This window comes from Schistocerca cancellata, chromosome 6 (genome assembly GCF_023864275.1).
Source record: "Schistocerca cancellata isolate TAMUIC-IGC-003103 chromosome 6, iqSchCanc2.1, whole genome shotgun sequence".
NCBI classification, from domain to species: domain Eukaryota; kingdom Metazoa; phylum Arthropoda; class Insecta; order Orthoptera; family Acrididae; genus Schistocerca; species Schistocerca cancellata.
In genome coordinates this window covers 711,493,805-711,512,282 of record NC_064631.1, presented here as the reverse complement: position 1 = coordinate 711,512,282, position 18,478 = coordinate 711,493,805, and the positions used below count along the sequence as shown (strand labels likewise).

General features: G+C 42.7%; 1 protein-coding gene across 1 annotated transcript in view; it reads left to right on the top strand.

Annotated features, from left to right (window-relative positions):
* The window catches only part of LOC126088488 (doublesex- and mab-3-related transcription factor 2), a 105,337-nt gene that overhangs the window by 426 nt on the left and 86,433 nt on the right, over nucleotides 1-18,478 (top strand). The window lies entirely within an intron of this gene.

Genomic DNA, 18,478 nt, shown 5'->3' with positions numbered 1-18,478 from the left:
TGCAACCTACATCCTTCTGAATCAGCTTAGTGTATTCATCTCTTGGTCTCCCCCTACGATTTTTACCCTCCACGCTGCCCTCCCATACTAAATTGGTGATCGCTTGATGCCTCAGAACATGTCCTACCAACCGATCCCTTCTTCTGGTCAAGTTGTGCCACAAACTTCTCTTCTCCCCAATCCTATTCAATACTTCCTCATTAGTTATGTGATCTACCCATCTAATCTTCAGCATTCTTCTGTAGCACCACATTTCGAAAGCTTCTATTCTCTTCTTGTCCAAACTACTTACCGTCCATGTTTCACTTCCATACATGGCTACACTCCATACAAATACTTTCAGAAATGACTTCCTGACACTTAAATCTATACTCGATGTTAACAAATTTCTCTTCTTCAGAAACGCGTTCCTAGCCATTGCCAGTCTACATTTTATATCCTCTCTACTTCGACCATCATCAGTTATTTTGCTCCCCAAATAGCAAAACTCCTTTACTACTTTAAGTGTCTCATTTCCTAATCTAATACCCTCAACATCACCCGACTTAATTCGACTACATTCCATTATCCTCGTTTTGCTTTTGTTGATGTTCATCTTATATCCTCCCTTCAAGACACCATCCATTCCATTCAACTGCTCTTCCAAGTCCTTTGCTGTCTCTGACAGAATTACAATGTCATCGGCGAACCTCAAAGTTTTTATTTCTTCTCCATGGATTTTAATACCTACTCCGAATTTTTCTTTTGTTTCCTTTACTGCTTGCTCAATATACAGATTGAATAACATCGGGGAGAGGCTACAATCATGTCTTATTCCCTTCCCAACCACTGCTTCCCTTTCATGTCCCTCGACTCTTATAACTGCCATCTGGTTTCTGTACAAATTGTAAATAGCCTTTCGCTCCCTGTATTTTACCCCTGCCACCTTCAGAATATGAAAGAGAGTATTCCAGTCAACATTGTCAAAAGCTTTCTCTAAGTCTACAAATGCTAGAAACGTAGGTTTGCCTTTCCTTAATCTTTTTTCTAAGATAAGTCGTAAGGTCAGTATTGCCTCACGTGTTCCAGTACAGTGTAATGTTTCGAAACAGTGAAACAGTTTGTGTTTTGTAATCTAATAAACCTACAAATTTTATCATCTTGAATGTCTACTGTATAAGTATGTCCAAATAAACACAAATGAGGTGCGAGAGCGCTAATCATGTCGCAGAAAGTATGAAACTATCACTTAGGCGTCTTGGCAGTTTCGTATTTCCTGCAGCAAATGCGCTGCTTTCGTGTTCTTTTCATACTTTTCAATTGGCTGAGGACAGCCATAGCTGAAGACAGAAGAACCACCACGAACGGAACTGGAGGTGGGAGCAAACTGCAGAAACGATGGATATGCTACTGGGATTCCCACATTCCGTTAGTATGGTTAATATACCCATCCTGCTAATTTCCATGCAAACAAAGGGAATCATTGTGGATAATAGGCACAGTCACTATAGACTCACAAATAACGCCAAATAATTCGAATAAATAACAAAATATAAAAGAATTTTTTGTATTTCTAGGTGTTTCGAACCGTTACTATAATTTCAACACGCTTCTCAGCCCTTACCGTTCACCATTACACTATAAGTGATATGTCAAACAGATTGCTTGCAATTATACCTACATCAAATTTATGTACATGTCTAATAACTGTCACTCTACGCCTTTTTTAATTCAAAATGTTGTAGGCTTACTTGCGTTTCTTAATATGATTACTGTACATGAACAGAGAAGCGTATGTTATAAAAAAAAGTGTAATTTAACTGAATGATTTTCACATATTTATTATTTTGAATGTGAATAGTATGCGTTGTTTTATTGTTTGGTTAGTGTTTATAAAGCAGATGTTACGCCATTTCGGAATAGGACAGTCAGCTAGAAACGAAGCTTTATTTTCGGATATCTTAAGCTTCATGCTAATGCTTGTCAAAAAGATTTCGACACTCTTGAAAGTGTTTCATGAAGTGGTATGTTGTGTTTCAGTACCTGTGCCGAGCCCGAATCTCGTCCGACACAGAGCGGAATGAAACATCCCTGTTTCGATACAATTAGTCGGTTCCAAGCACAGGTGGACTGAAACAGCCTTATTTTGAAACAACGATACAGTTTCTGTGTCTGGCTCGAGATCGAATCTATTCCGGTTATCCGAGACAGGGGCGGAATGAAACACCACTGTTTCGAAACAGTGAACCACAGCTGTTACGAAACACTGAAACAGTTCCACGTATCTATACACTGTATCGAAACATAGAAACAGTGGCCAAGTCTGGTGTCCATCATCATTTCATCTTCATTGATTCGCAAGTCGCCTAAGTGGCGTCAACTAATAAAGACTTGCAATACGGTGGCGGAACTTCCCCGCATGGGGTCTCCCGGCGAACAATGCCATACGATCATTTCATTTCATATACTTAAAATAGAATGGTCACATGTCGAAACCTGTATCGATTCCTTTACCACGTGAAAAAAGTCCGCACGCAATATTTTAGCTGCTGACAAGACCTGGATGTCTGTAAAAAAAACTTTATGTAGTAAGACATTTGTCGCAAGGTTTCCGCGCTTGTAACTACCTATACTACAACAGTGATATCTCTCGTTAAGTTATGCCAACACCACAAGGTGGCGTTAGCTACGCGTCGCTCTCTTGTCACTGCAATAAGAGGTGCTTTGTCCATTGAAAGCGACCTTAAGACAAACATTCATTGACGAGGCCGGCCAGATTGGCCGAGCGGCTCTATGCGCTGCAGTCTGGAACCGCGCGACCGCTACGGTCGCAGGTTCGAATCCTGCCTCGGGCATGGATGTGTGTGATGTCCTTAGGTTAGTTAGGTTTAAGTTCTAGGGGACTGACGACCTTGGATGTGAAGTCCCATAGTGCTCAGGGCCATTCGTTGACGAGTACAACTGATACGTTATCTACAACTCTCTTTCCAAATTGCTATGGAATAGACACAAATAAATATTCGGTATAGAATCCATCAAAATTAATTTCATTTCTGGTAAATACCGCAATAATGCTAAATATTGATGCAATGTTCCAAACATATATTTTTGTGCACCAAGAACATAAAAGTTAAGACGACATATGACAGACCTGCGAGTTACAGACGTTATTACGCGTCCTTAGACAAAACTGGGTCTGTGTTAGAAATGAATCGGCCCTGATACCACCATATTTCGAGGAGTGACACACATGTTTAATCATATTTTGAAATAATGGACAGGAATGTTGATAGTGATTTCCCTAAATCACTCCAGGAAAATGCCGGGATGGTTCCTCTGAAAGGGCACGGCCGACTTCCTTCCCCATCCTTCCCTAATCCGATGAGACCGATGACCACGCTGTCTGCTCTCCTTCCCCAAAACAACCAAACCAAACCGAATGTTGATAATGTACTACTGATTCAACTTGTGAATATTGTCACTGTGGTAGCGTGGAAACTGTAGTGGTCTGCACACAATTTTCTATTAGATTTCTGTAAAATACCTTCCACTGACGGGAAAATTCTCTGGCCGGCGATTGAATTACGTTCGTAGTGCCGGGTGGTATCTGAAGTATCTCTGCTGCTTCGTCAAGATGAGCTTGAAATACAGCTTTTAGTGACTCTGGACTTTTATGACCTGACCACTAATCTATAAGAGATTTGCTCCCGCAGAACGGAAGAAAAGCACGACTTCGATGCGTCTATCACAAGACTGACTGCGTAGAATATTGTTCTTTTGACACGTGGTCCTAAACGTCCCGTTGATTCTTGAAGGCATACATATCGTTTAGGTAGCAATAGCCATCCAGGCTAATTACGGGTATTATAGTTTATGAATGTAGTCGTGGGCTGCGCAGTCGCATCTGTATGATTTTCCTCTTGGAAGGACAGTGTTCGCTTAGCAAGCGTTTCTTTTTGAAAACAGGACTGAGCAGCAGTGTAAAAATATAGGATTCGTTGAGATTAGAGATTTTATGCTTCCCATTCGTAATAAAAGCTTCTATAATTTCAGTTTGAATCACCTCATTTTTCGTTTCTCGATACAAATTTTATTTTTCTTGCTACAATTCTACGTGATGTTTTGAAGCGACTAAACTTTGAGAGACTGTAAATTCCTTAGAGGCTATCGCGTCGGCGATATCTAACACCCAATCCAGTACAGTTGTATCGCTCATACGAAATGACTTTTGTCTGGTTTCGGTGAATAGCTAAAAAAGTCGCACATTTAACTTCGTCACAATTTCCAGTCGACTCTTATGTCGTCGAGCGACTTCCATCTGTACAATTCACGTTCAGATCGGACAAAGCGATACTTATTTTGAACACTATTGACACACAGGCGTTTCTTACCGCTTTCGTTCAACCAACACATCACCACTTTTTCTTTGTCTGGCAGGGTAATTTTAGTTCCTTTCGGAAGTCTGGAACCGCGCGACCGCTACGGTCGCAGGTTCAAATCCTGCCTCGGGCATGGATGTGTGTTCTAGGGGACTGATGACCTCTGCTGTTAAGTCCCATAGTGCTCAGAGCCATTTTTTTTGTTGATTTCGGAGATAACTGATGATTATACGTGAAACTATCACTCGAAGAATCTTCATGCATACAACTTCCTTCAGTTTCTTCGCGTCTGTGGACGCACACAATATCAAGTATTTCAGTCGTTTCTAGCGCTATTTACTTGCTTCATTTACTTACTTTAACTACCATTACATCACGTAGTCTTCACACGTGTTTTCTGTTGATGGCTTGATATGGCATCTTTTGTAAATCTCTGTAGCAAGCAGTAAAAAATTTACAGAGTTCACCATCAACTGTGATTGGAGATTGAATGTTCAGCGTAAAGTGGCTTGCACAGTACATATGTAGATGCATAGAACTTGTTTCACAACTCCAGCTAGCATCACGACAATATGTCTCGAAATACGTAACAGGCCTTAAAGGAAAGAGCATCCAACAGATGAACCAAATCGTTGCAACTATAATCCTCTTTAGTGAACGCTGCAGTAAAACGGCCGCATTCCCGACCATGCGCTCAATGCTCAGCATACCAACAGTTCGCGACTCGTGACTTTCGATGGTGGCCAGCCTCCACTGCAAGCGCCAAGCAAGGAAAACAGCCGTTTTCGGGATTTTGTTTAGCTGATTTCCAATAATGTCAGCAGCTGCAATTTTACGTGCGGACCTGTTTCACAGTTAACACTGTTAAGAAAATCAATACATGTTTCGGCATGACAAGTCTGACCATATCCTTGTTAGTGTCACCCCACCTCCTACTAGGCATTTACCCTGTCTTGAAGTGAAACAGGTAGCAGCACAGTGAGCCGCGCGGGATTAGCCGAGCGGTCTTAGGCGCTGCAGTCATGGACTGTCGGCTGGTCCCGGCGGAGGTTCGAGTTCTCCCTCGGGCATGGGTGTGTGTGTTTGTCCTTAGGGTAATGTAGATTAAGTAGTGTGTAAGCTTAGGGACTGATGACCTTAGCAGTTAAGTCCCATAAGATTTTACACACATTTGAACATTTTTGAACAGCACAGTGAATGCGCCTTCCTTCTGAGTTCATCATCTGTATTACTAAAAGTCTGACACGATGCACGGTCACCGTTGCAAGTTGTCTATCTAATGGCTTCCAGGGACACCGAAAATTTGACTTTCAACGGTTCAAATAATTACTGACAGAATTTAAAAATTTAAATGTTGCCATACTCTACCTATTAATAGGTAGTAAAGGTTTAACGTAGTAAGTCAAGTATTAGATTAGAAACTGTGTAATCTTGAGGCAGCGTAACTCGTGGTGCGAAAATTACCCAGACTCTATTCATCTGATGTTTGAGAATGACGACATTTAGCGGTTTCCAACAAACTTTATACAGTTTCAAAACATTGTCAAACTTTTTCACGCTGGCAGTCTTCACCAAACTTTGTCAGTACATTTTCGCTGTTGATCCACTAAAACTTGCATCAGGCACGACGTTTTAATTTATTAATTCTTTACTAGCGACTCTATTCGCAACACATGTCTCAGACAGGTATCAACATGTACCACTGAATATACCTGCAGAACTGTACGACACATAGTACAGGAGACATGACGTCATAAACATTGAGCTGGGTGAAAAACTAGCTTTTGCTTTTAGCGGTACACAAATTAGCCAGACTATACTGATCCAGTCTACACTTTTTCTCGCTTAGACGCTTAACGTCAAATATTTAATAGATTAACTCATTTGTAAAGTAATCACACGTTTGATGCTATTTTATGTATGGAAGTTTGATTCCTTAAAGAACCAAGCGGGTGGAGTGGGGGAGGGGGGAGGAAGTAGTCACAAAATATAATGCAGCTAGGTGGGCCTATGACGGCAGTCAGGAACAACGGGAAATAAAATAATGGCGAATAACAGTCCAGCTACCGATTTAAATTTTATTACGGGCGACACGTGTTCAACATCCACTTTCATGTTTTGCAGGTGTTTTTTGTGTGTAGGAACTGTGATCGAGACCCATTTCCTATCTGTTTACACAACGCGACATGGTGACGTTCTTGTTGGAGGAGACAAAATTTCGGAGGTTGTTATGGGATATTTTCTTGGTATTTTGTTGTAAGGGACACGTCATCTCCGATGGCGCTTTGCAGAGTCACTGCATTTCGTTTGGTATCCTTAACCGTATTTATCTTCGTTCCACTGAAAATATCTGCCAATAGTGCAAATGTGGACTGTACGCGCTGTGTGTCGTGTATTGAAACAAATTTGTTCGTCTCTCACAGTACTAAATGTTGACAGCAGTAATGCCAACTGTTACTTTTCGTCCTGAAGCTCGCATTCGCTGTCGCTCGATTGTCTGGGGTTTGTTCTTCCAGCAGTGTTGGTTGTACGTTACAGTAAAAGACAGCTGTATGGGTAGGTTTACTAATGAAGAGTTGGTCGATATGCAGCTTGTGTCGGATTCACCAGAAGCAGTGGATCAGTGGTACAACGACGTTACGTTGAGGTGTCTCGCTGTGCTTCTGCAATTGTGTATAGGCTGTAACGTTGTTACTTTATTTTGCTATGAAAGCGGTACTGATAGACAATAAAAGCGGTTTAAAAGCTGTGAGCTGTCTGGGGAAGTTAACCTTGCATTACTGAGCAACTGTTTCACCAGGTATCCAGTCTAGCTTACCAAATTCCCAACCAGACTAACATTAATTATAATCTTTTAATAGTCATACGACAACCGGTGATATATATATAAAAGATAATTTAAATAAAAAGAAATAAATCAGTTTATATTTGTAAATTTGTTTTAACATTGATCATTGAAATTTCAGCATATTAAACTTGATTCCTAACTAAACTGGTGCCTTATTTAGGATTGTGAAAATGTGAGATTGTAATCTTACGGAACACATCAAATATGGAGCCAAGATTGGGAGACTGCATACAATACTGCATTCATAAAACAACACACAAAGAACCTTTGAAACATATGCAAGAGAAAATTAACCACTACCAACCGATTCAATTTTCCACCCAAAGAAGTTACGTTCGTAGCACAATCCTGTCCGTCATGTAATTACCACACACTGGTATACTAAATTCATATTAACTCTTTGTGAAATCTTCCCGAAAAGAACAGCTGAGGGCTACTTTGATGATTACACCACATGCTTCACGTGGTCAACTTGGTTTACATAAAGAGTGTAACTCCACAATAATTTTGATAATTAAAATAAATTAGATCGAAAAGCAATTTACAAAAGAAAAACCTCGAACTGGTTACTATCGTCTTACTATTAACCTGATGGGTCAAACAATTGTATAAGCACGTGGTACTGGTTTCACAAAGTACACCCCACATGGGTTGAACATAAAGAAAAGTTGCTATATTGAAAAATATTGTCAACACGAGACGTTATAATCTCACGCACATTCGCATTTAAGATTGATGAACTTAGAGTTACTGATCAACACGTGGTTCCACTTTACTCACAAAGCAGTGACAAAGCAACTACCAGAATATATTCTGAACTTCACACGAGAATTACACTGCGCTGCAATTTAAGATAACATTAGATATTTTAGAGCTAAACCTGAAATAAAGGTGATTAAATTTTCAGTTAGGCTGAACTTAAGAAATCCATTGTCCTACGGAGTTAGCAGACACGCGCTTAGCCGGAGATCTTACCACTTCAGACGCTCACCACGGACAGACTGACCTGGTCCCTTCCTGAGGGGTGGCTCACAAATACAAACGGAAGTGGCCAGAGGGGCAGCTTCCTATACCAACATGACAAAGGACGGACAGGACCATACTGAGGATAGAAACCTCTTTGCTTTTAGAAAGCGTAGCTACCTGTTCCGACGTTGGTCCTACTATTCTCTAGCAGACAGGCTTGTCTGCTACCCTCGAGCATGCAACTAGAAATACATTTGCTCATTCACCCTCACACAGAAGGGAAGGGGGATGACAGTATCTTATCATGTACAGTATATAAAAGAAAACGGATGTAGGTTCCGTATGAGACTGTGTGACATGAATTACATATAAACTGTGTTTTAAAGTGTAGTAGTGTGACAGATCGTTCTTGTTTATGTGTAAAAGTAACACGTTCCACTGCTCGGTCTCCTCCCAGATAGGCAGAAACGCCACAGTAAATTTAGAAGAGGAATTTATGCCGTAAACGACAACAGATTTAAGAAATTAACATGGAAGGAATCCAACAGAGACCTTTCAAGGCTATGTCTTTTGTGAAGCTCTTTCAACAGAAAAAGGCTAGCAGGGTAATAAACAATAAATCGTAATTACATTAATACTCATTAATGAACTACCGGAGACCAAGAGTCTCCTACATAAATATGTTCAGAAAATATTCCTGATAACCTCAGAAATTTGGTCGCTGGGTTTTGGGGCTCATCCTGCATATTTAAACACAAAAATTGAGGATTGCTTTAGAAGAGACAGCAGCCAGTAGCAGTTCTCTCTTCAAACGTGTTTTTGTGCAGTAACTAGCACTAAGACATAAGTATTACGTACTGGTGACATTCTTAGCTGATTACAGCGAAAACGACACGATCTTCACGAAAGCTATTGTGTTCTCGTCGAAATGAGAATGGGGATATTTTATGCGTTAAAATTTCCGTTATTTCTACCGTATAATTAAGAGCAGACCCATTAACACATTAGGTGGGAAACAGCGTCCGAAAATCAAGTATTGAATTTAAATCTGAACGAAGCGAAAATGAGCGTAAGGAGAGAACTGAGAGAAGCGTTCAATGATTTCGAAAGTAAGACGTTGTCAACCGACCTGAATAGAAACCCTAAGATATTTTGGATCGTATGTAAAATCAGTAAGTCGGTCAAAATCATCTTTTCATTCTCTCAGCGACCACACCGGCACCGATACGGAAGATAACAGAGAGAAGGTGAAATTCTGAATTCGGTCTTCCGAAGTTTTTTCACTCTGGAAGATCGTGACACTGTCTCTCCTTTCAATCGTCGTCCGAATATCGAAATGGCAGATATTGAGATAACCGATCGCGGAATTGAACAGCAGCTACAATCGCTTAGTAGTGGAAAGGCTTCAGGACCAGATGAGATACTGTAAGTAGGCTGTTTATGTTTTCTTATTGGCAACGTTACGTAGCGCTCTGTATGAAAATACTGACTGTGCTGTGTGCAGTCTGTGGCTAGTTTGCATTGTTGTCTGCCATTGTAGTGTTGGGCAACTGGATGTGAACAGCGCGTAGCGTTGCGCAATTGGAGGTGAGCCGCCAGCCGTTATGGATGTGGGGAGAGAGATGTAGGAGTTTTGAAATTTGTAAGACTGCATGTCATGAACTGCTATGTATATTATGATTTTTCAACACTATTAAGGTAAATACATTGTTTGTTCTCTATAAAAATCTTTCATTTGCTGACTATGCCTATCAGTAGTTAGTGCCTTCCGTAGTTTGAATCTTTTATTTAGCTGGCAGTAGTGGCGCTCGCTGTATTGCAGTAGTTCGAGTAACGAAGATTTTTGTGAGGTAAGTGATTTGTGAAAGGTATAGATTAATGTTAGTCAGGGCCATTCTTTGTAGCGATTACTGAAAGTCAGATTGCGTTGCGCTAAAAATATTGTGTGACAGTTTAAGCACAGTCATGTATAATTTTTCAAAGGGGACGTTTCATAATACCTATCAGATTCTATAAAGATCATGCGAAAGAACTTTCTCCTCTTCTAGCAGTAATTTATCGTAGTTCGCTTGAGCAACGAAAGGTACCGAACGACTGGAAAAATGCGCAGGTCCTTTCCGTTTTTAAGAAAGGCCGTAAGACAGATCCACACAATTAGAGACCGATATTGTTGACGTCAATCTGTTGTAGAATTATGGAAACATGTTTTATGCTCAATAATTATGACGTTCTTGGAAAATAAACAGCTCCTCTATAAAAATCAACATGGATTCCGCAAACAGAGATCCTGCGAAACTCGGCTCGCTCTGTTCCTCCATGAGATGAACAGCGCAGTGGACAAAGGCGCTCAGGCTGACGCCGTGTTCTTTGACTTCAGTAAGGCATATGACAGCGTCCAGCATTGCCGTTTAGCGAAATAAATACGAGCTTACGGAGTATCGGAGCAGACCTGCGATAGGATTCAAGACTTCCTTGCAGATAGAACACGACACGTCGCTCTTAACAGGACTAAATCGACAGATGTAAAGGTAATATCTGGAGTACCACAGTGAAGTTGGATAGGACCGTTGCTGTTCGCAATATAATGTTAGGTGACTCACCATATATATATATATATATATATATATATATATATATATATATATATATATATATATAGGGTGAGTCACCTAACATTACCGCTGGATATATTTAGTAAACCACATCAAATACTGACGAATCGATTCCACAGACCGAAGGTGAGGAGAGGGGCTAGTGTAATTGGTTAATACAAACGATAAAAAAATGCACGGAAGTATGTTTTTTAACACAAACCTACGTTTTTTTAAATGGAACCCCGTTAGTTTTGTTAGCACATCTGAACATATAAACAAATACGTAATCAGTGCCGTTTGTTGCATTGTAAAATGTTAATTACATCCGGAGACATTGTAACCTAAAGTGACGCTTGAGTACCACTCCTCAGCGGATGTGACATCTTCAAAACAAATGTCATATTCGTATTTTCAGATTCAGGACCATTCTTAGATATTAACATAAAAAGTATTTTGTGAATAAATGTAAAAGACAATTAACGAAGTTTGTAATTTTGTTATTTTTTTGTGGGCATCATGAATTAACACCCCTACATTGGTACCATATATTATGGAAAATGAACTGGTATTGCAAAGATTTTGTTAAAAGATGTTTTCAGGTTCTGGAACGTACTGATTTAAAAAGTGTGTTGTTACTAAAAGTTAACAATTAACGGAATCTGTTTAACTTTTTTGTGGTGTCGGCGAGGTAGTCGCATGCCTCCCAGCTCCCTCCACCCCCCTCCCCTCCCTGGTAATAAACACGTTATGGAAAACTAGTTGTTATTCCTAGGGTTAAAATATATTCTGACGCATTCAGTCAATAAGAAAATGAGCATTTTTTTTTTTTTTGATGCGGCAGCTGTATTGTTTTCTTTAGGTAAGTCACTTGTCTTTATAGAGTATGTCATTATTAATTACTCTTTCGTGGCTACAGCTTTTTGGCGCCATTAAACGTAGCATCTTTCATCCTCTTTCATACTTGTTGTGTTGTTTTTCGGAGAAGTATGTCGCACAACTGGTGTTCGCTTTGCTTATGTACACTACTGGCCATTAAAAGGCTACACCACGAAGATGACGTGCTACAGACGCGAAATTTAACCGACAGGAAGAAGATGCTGTGATAAGCAAATGATTAGCTTTTCAGAGCATTCACACAAGGTTGGCGCCGGTGGCGACACCTACAACGTGCTGACATGAGGAAAGTTTCCAACCGATTTCTCTTACACAAACAGCAGTTGACCGGCATTGCCTGGTGAAACGTTGTTGAGATGCCTCGTGTAAGGAGGAGAAATGCTTACCTTCACGTTTCCGACTTTGATAAAGATCGGATTGTAGCCTATCGCGATTGTCGTTTATCGTATCGCGACATTGCTGCTCGCGTTGGTCGAGATCCAATGACTGTTAGCAGAATATGGAATCTGTGGATTCAGGAGGGTAATACGAAACGCCGTGCTGGATCAAAACAGCCTCGTATCACTAGCAGTCGAGATGACAGGCATCTTATTCGCGTGGCTGTAAAGGATCGTGCAGCCACGCTTCGATCCCTGAGTCAACAGATGGGGACGTTTGCAAGACAACAACCATCTCCACGAACAGTTCGACGACGTTTGCAGCAGCATAGACTATTAGCTCGGAGACCATGGCTCCGGTTAACCTTGACGTTGCATCACAGACAGGAGCGCCTGCGATGCTGTACCCAACGGCGAACCTGGATGCACGAACGACAAAACGTCATTTTTCGGGTGAATCCAGGTTCTGTTTACAGCATCATGATGGTCGCATCCGTGTTTGGCGACGTCGCGGTGAACGCAGATTGGAAGCGTGTATTCGTCATCGCCATACTGGCGTATCACCCGGCGTGATGGTATGGGGTGGCATTGGTTACACGTCTCGGTCACCTCTTGTTTGCATTGACGGTTCAAAAAAATGGTTCAAATGGCTTTGAGCACTATGGGACTCAACTTCTGCGGTCATTAGTCCCCTAGAACTTAGAAATAGCTAAACTTAACTAACCTAAGGACATCACACACATCCATGCCCGAGGCAGGATTCGAACCTGCGACCGTAGCGGCCTCGCGGTTCCAGACTACAGCACCTAGAACCGCGCGGCCACTTCGGCCGCCCATTGACGGCACTTTGAACAGTGGACGTTACATTTCAGATGTGTTACGACCCGTGGCTCTACCCTTCATTCGATCCCTACGAAACCCTACATTTCAGCAGGATAATGCACTACCGCATGTTGCTGGTCCTGTACGGGCATTTCTGGATACAGAAAATGTTCGACTGCTGCCCTGGCCAGCACATTCTCCAGATCTCTCACCAATTGAAAACGTCTGTTCAATGGTGACCGAGCAACTAGCTCGTCACAATACGCCAGTCACTACTCTCGATGAACTGTGGTATCGTCTTGAAGTGCATGGGCAGCTGCACCTGTACACTCCATCCAAGCTCTGTTTGATTCAATGCCCAGGCGTATCAAGGCCGTATTACGTCCAGAGATGGTTGCTCTGGATACTGATTTCTCAGGATCTATGCACCCAAATTGCGTGAAAATGGAATCACATGTCAGTTCTAGTAAAATATATTTGTCCAATGAATACCCGTTTATCATCTGCATTTCTTCTTGGTGTAGCAATTTTAATGGCCAGTAGTGTATTTAAATGTTCTTGAATACAGATTATATTATTATTACCCTTTCTCTGCAGTTACGACATTTCTGCGAGATCTTTTCTCGGCTTTTATTCCAGTTTGTTTCATAAACAATTTAATATTAATTCTCAGTACTTAGAAGTGTTTCTGGTCCTCGATGTGTCAACGAATTTGTGGTTCTCGTTTCCATTCAGTTTATTTGAATAACCTTGCTCCTATATAATACTTTCTCTTGATGTAAAAGTAGTGTTACCGTTACTAGCCTTTTAGACGCTCTGTTACTTATGTTGTTAATTATTATTTCGACTGCTATGTTGGTACATATATTTTAATTACTTACGTCAGTTACTAATTATTAAGCTTATATGCTGATTCATACGCCCACGTCGTTTCTTTTATACATCGGGCGTATAACTTTCGGGTGGAAAAATGGTTTTTGTGATGGCGTGGGGAAGGGGTGACACATTCGCGGGAGGGGGGGGGGGGAGCGGTTCAGCGGTAGTAGTGTTTCACTTATCATGCGACAGCGCAACAAATTTGTTGTCCACACTCTTTTTTTTTATTTTAATGAAATCGGTATTACTCACCCGAAACTTCCATCTTTTTGTTCGTATCATTTGCTCAGAATATAATACAACAAATAGTGCCGTAAGTTTTATAAGAAATAAGTTGCCGTTCTTGTTGCGAACGTCTCTCGAAAACCAATATATACAACAAATGTAAACACGGTCTGTCCATGTGTGCCACTTTAACTCCGCAACCAACGTCCACAGCCCCATAGGTGTTATACGAGGGTTGGAACTTAAATAGTGGCAACTATTTATTCACAACCGATACAAGAGCGTTACATGTTTTCACGTGTCCTTCAAAGTAGTCATCAGCGTTGTGTAGAACCCGTTGCCTGTTCTATTGACGATGCGAATGGAGCGGTCTACTGCCTGTAGAATCTCTGGAACAGTTCTGAAGCGAATGCCACGAAGTGGTTCCTTCATCTTCGGAATCAAATCAGTCACAAGGACTTAAAGTCCGGGGAGTATGGTGGGTGATACAGTACTTCCCAGTCCCATCGACCGAATGGAGCAGCCACAGCTTGCGCTGTATTCACCCGCGCATTGTCGTGCAAAATGATGGGTGGGTTGCGCAGAAAGTGTCGCCGCTTCTTTCGCAAAGCTGGTCGCAGGTGATGCTCCAAAAACGAACAGTAATACTTTGCACTGACGGTCTGCCGTGGAGGAATTTAATGCGTTAGGATAATACCATCACAGTCGTACACGAGAATCACCATAACTTTAGACCGCTCCATTCGCACAATCAACAGAACAGGCTCTGCTGACGGTATACTACGCCTTCCACATCGCTGACAACGAGTTCTACACAACGCTGGTGATTCCTCCGAAGGACAGTAACAGGGGCAAACATGTAACTCTTTTGTATCGGTTGTGAATAAATAGTTGCCTCTAATTGAAGTTCCAACCCTCTTAGTATGGTAGCCCTCCACGCCCATCCATGATGGAGGTTTCAGTTTAGAACTATGGGAGTTGGGTTGGAAGATACGGATGTCAAAAGAGGGCATCGCAACAATCGACTTCTTGTGGAAGTCGGTGAAGCAAGTGTAATCGAGCGTTGAAGACACAAATACTGGCCAGAATAGTCCATCTACAATGTTTAAGAATGTTCCAGAATGTTGTAGAATGTTCCAGAATGTTGTAGAATGTTCCAGAATGTTGTAGAATCTTCGAGAAGGATCTAGACTTTTCCAGAATCATCGAAAATGTTCTAGAAGACTCTACACCCAAAAATGTTCTCGCATTTTCCGCTATTTTTTTTTCCTGGGGGGGACGCGTTCCAGTTCAGAAGCGTATACACAGGCGATGTCGAGATGTATGCGTCTGTATACTTTTTGAGATCGACTAGTGGGGTTCAAGGAAAAATGAAGGCTAAGGAAATTGAAATAAATGTGAGTGAACTGTTTATGGCAGTGAGCAATATATTAAATAGATGTTTAGTGTGCTGAGTAATATTCGTGTTTAACAGGATGCCGAAACGTAAAAGAGGGGAGACCCTGTTGTTGTGAATTGATAACGAATGTAACGAAGGAGCAGCGACGAAACAGATGGTGAGCAAGAGGCACGGTGGGAGAGAATGAATAGAGAGAGAGAGAGAATACTTGACAGACAAGCAACGATATGGGGTATAATATATGCATCAGCAGAAGAGTAAAATGTTAAAGGTTTGACAGAAATTGCTTCATTTCCGAGATATGCAGTAGAGTAAGGATCGCAAGTCCAACAGAAACAACATAAAATTATCCGGCCGCGGTGGCCGAGCGGTTCTAGGCGCTTCAGTCTGGAACCGCGCTGCTGCTATGTTCGCAGGTTCGAATCCTGCCTTGGGCATGGATGCGTGTGATATCCTTAGGTTAGTTAGGTTTAAGTAGTTCTAAGTCTAGGGGATTGATGACCTCAGATGTGAAGTCCCATAGTGCTCAGAGCCATTTAAACAAACACAAAATTAATTCGCCTCAGAAAGCTACGACACGAAAAGACCTCCCCCTACGGGTCCGGGAGTCAGAATAGGCCCGAGGCATCCCTGCCTGTTGTAAGAGGCGGTTAAAAGGAGTATCGCACTTTTCTGCCCTATAAATTCAGGTCCCATTTTATGGTTTGACCTGCCACTTTTCAAATTCTACAGAAGTGCGGGCCATATGGGGAAGGACGCGTTACGTGTTGCATGAGTTATCCATAGTGTCCTTAGATTCGCTCTCCTGAACCTCTTGTCATGGTTTTGCCGCTCCCCCTGCAATCCAACTATTTGGGCGAGGTCACTTTCTGGGGTATGTCATCATCTTCCGTTGTCTCGTGTCCTCTTTCGCCCCCAGGACAGTACTGGATTTCTCTGTGCCCAATATCCACCAAGGTAGCCAGTCCGTTGTGGTGGGGCCGTCATGTACCCATTTCGTAGTAGCCCCCTGACAACACAGGGATCGATTGCTGATGCCTGAGCTGTAAGTCCCCACGTCTGCCAAGAAGTAGATGCCTGTCTTACTGGGGCGTCAGGACTCCCAGCAACGGCCATCATGCCAGGTGGCCTTTGCTGTGGCTAGATGGTGCCCATGTGGAGAGCCCCTGATTGGAGGGGTGGCATCAGGGCGGATGACGCGCGATGAAGCGCACCATGTCATCACTTGCTGGTGATCAAACGCCAGCAGTCTCGAAGCGTTCCAAGTCTCAGTAAAATACAAGGAAGTATATTCCTAAATCGTTCCCCTCCCTGGACACACCATGGGAGGAACGCCAGACAGTGAGTCTTATTCGCCCCAGTACCTCGGATGTACGAGAGCTGGTGGGGACTCCTTTGTCTCGAAGCACCCTCAGTTTTTTGTAGAGCCTTTAAAGTTTGGGAGGTGGAGGGCTTGTCCAGAATGCGGACAGGGTCGGTCTTGATGAAAACGTCATCCTCTGCCCAGTCACGGGTATTACTCGCTTGTGACAAGCTGGGAGATGTTTCTGTTACCATCATGTCTCATAAGAGCTTAAATATCGTCCAGGGTATTATGTTCCACAGGGACCTTCTTTTGCAGTCTGACGACAAGTTACGCGGCAACTTAGAGCGACGAGGAGTTCATTTCGCCCGGGCATCCATCTGGGTCCGAGGGATAATCGGGTTACCACCGGTGCCTTTGTCTTGGCCTTCGAGGGTGACACACTACCTGAGAAGGTCAAGGTCATGGTCTACCGCTGTGATGTCAAGCCATATATCCCTCCCCCAATAAAGTGCTTTAAGTGCTGGAAGTATGGCCATATGTCTTCACGCTGTACTTGCAGCATCACGTGTTGAGATTGTGGACGTCCATCCCAACCCAATACTCCATGTGCCCCGCGTCCCATCTGTGTCAGTTGTGGAGAGCATCATCACTCTTGCTCACCAGACTGCAGGATTTTACTGCGAGAAAGGAAAATCATGGAATACAAGACCCTGGACCGACTGACCTATACTGATGCCAAGAGGAAACCTGAGTGCCTTCATCCTGTGGCTACGACCTCCTCTTATGCTGCCGCTACGAGAACAGTTTAGCCCCATCAGTTCCGCGAGTTCCACTCGGCTCTCAGAGCCGGAAGACTGCACCTATCCTCTTGATGGTGGGGGGGGGGGAGAGGGCACTTCCCGCCCTGTTGCTCCCACACCGCCTACCTCGCGAGCACTGTCCCCCAACCATTGGGGACACCAGTCCCCACTTCTGACCCGGAAAAGTGTAAGTCTTCTTCGGCTCCTCTCGCTAGGAAGGAGTCCCTCGGTCACTCCCTTCCATGTTTCTGCTAGTGGGAAAGATGACACCCGCCAGTGGCTGAAGTGCCCAAAAGCAGCTGGTCGTAGGGCTCCACGATCCTCCTCAGTCCTGGACACTGAATCAGTGAAGTCCTCCCAGCCAGAGAAATCCAAGTATCTGCGAGAGAAATCCGGAAAGAAGATCCCCAAGACCATGGAATTGCGGTGGCACGAATTATCGTGCAAATGATCAATGCAACATGAAATGAACTAAATAACTTGCGGTGGCAGTAAATTTTTAATGACTGAATGGTTTATTTAAATAATCCACGAAAGGAAGGGAGGTTAGAAGGAAGGAAGATTGGGGTTTAAAGTATCGCCGACTATCAGACACCCTAACACAAGCTAGCTTTTGGAAAGGAAATCGAACCTCTTTTTTCTGAAGTCATCGTCCCGGCCTTTACGCTATGTTATTTAGGGGTCTACGGAAATGCTAAATACGGATGGCAGGACGGAGACTCGAACCGCCACCGTCCTTAACGCGAGTACATTTGGCAGAATGACGGAGAGGAACGACATTGTTTACACTGTTGTGATTTGGCAAGACAGCCAAGCCACTAGGAGGAGGAAGCCGAAAGGCACGCGTTTAAGCTAACGCAGGCTGGCGTGAGTTCTGGAACCGTTAAAGGAGTTGAGTCTAGTAAAAAAAAGTACGGAGCTTCTGGAATACTTAACTTTAATCCATAATTGGTGAACATCGCTCTTGACGGTACATGTTTTATAGCATCAATAGTAACTGGTAATGGCGCCTT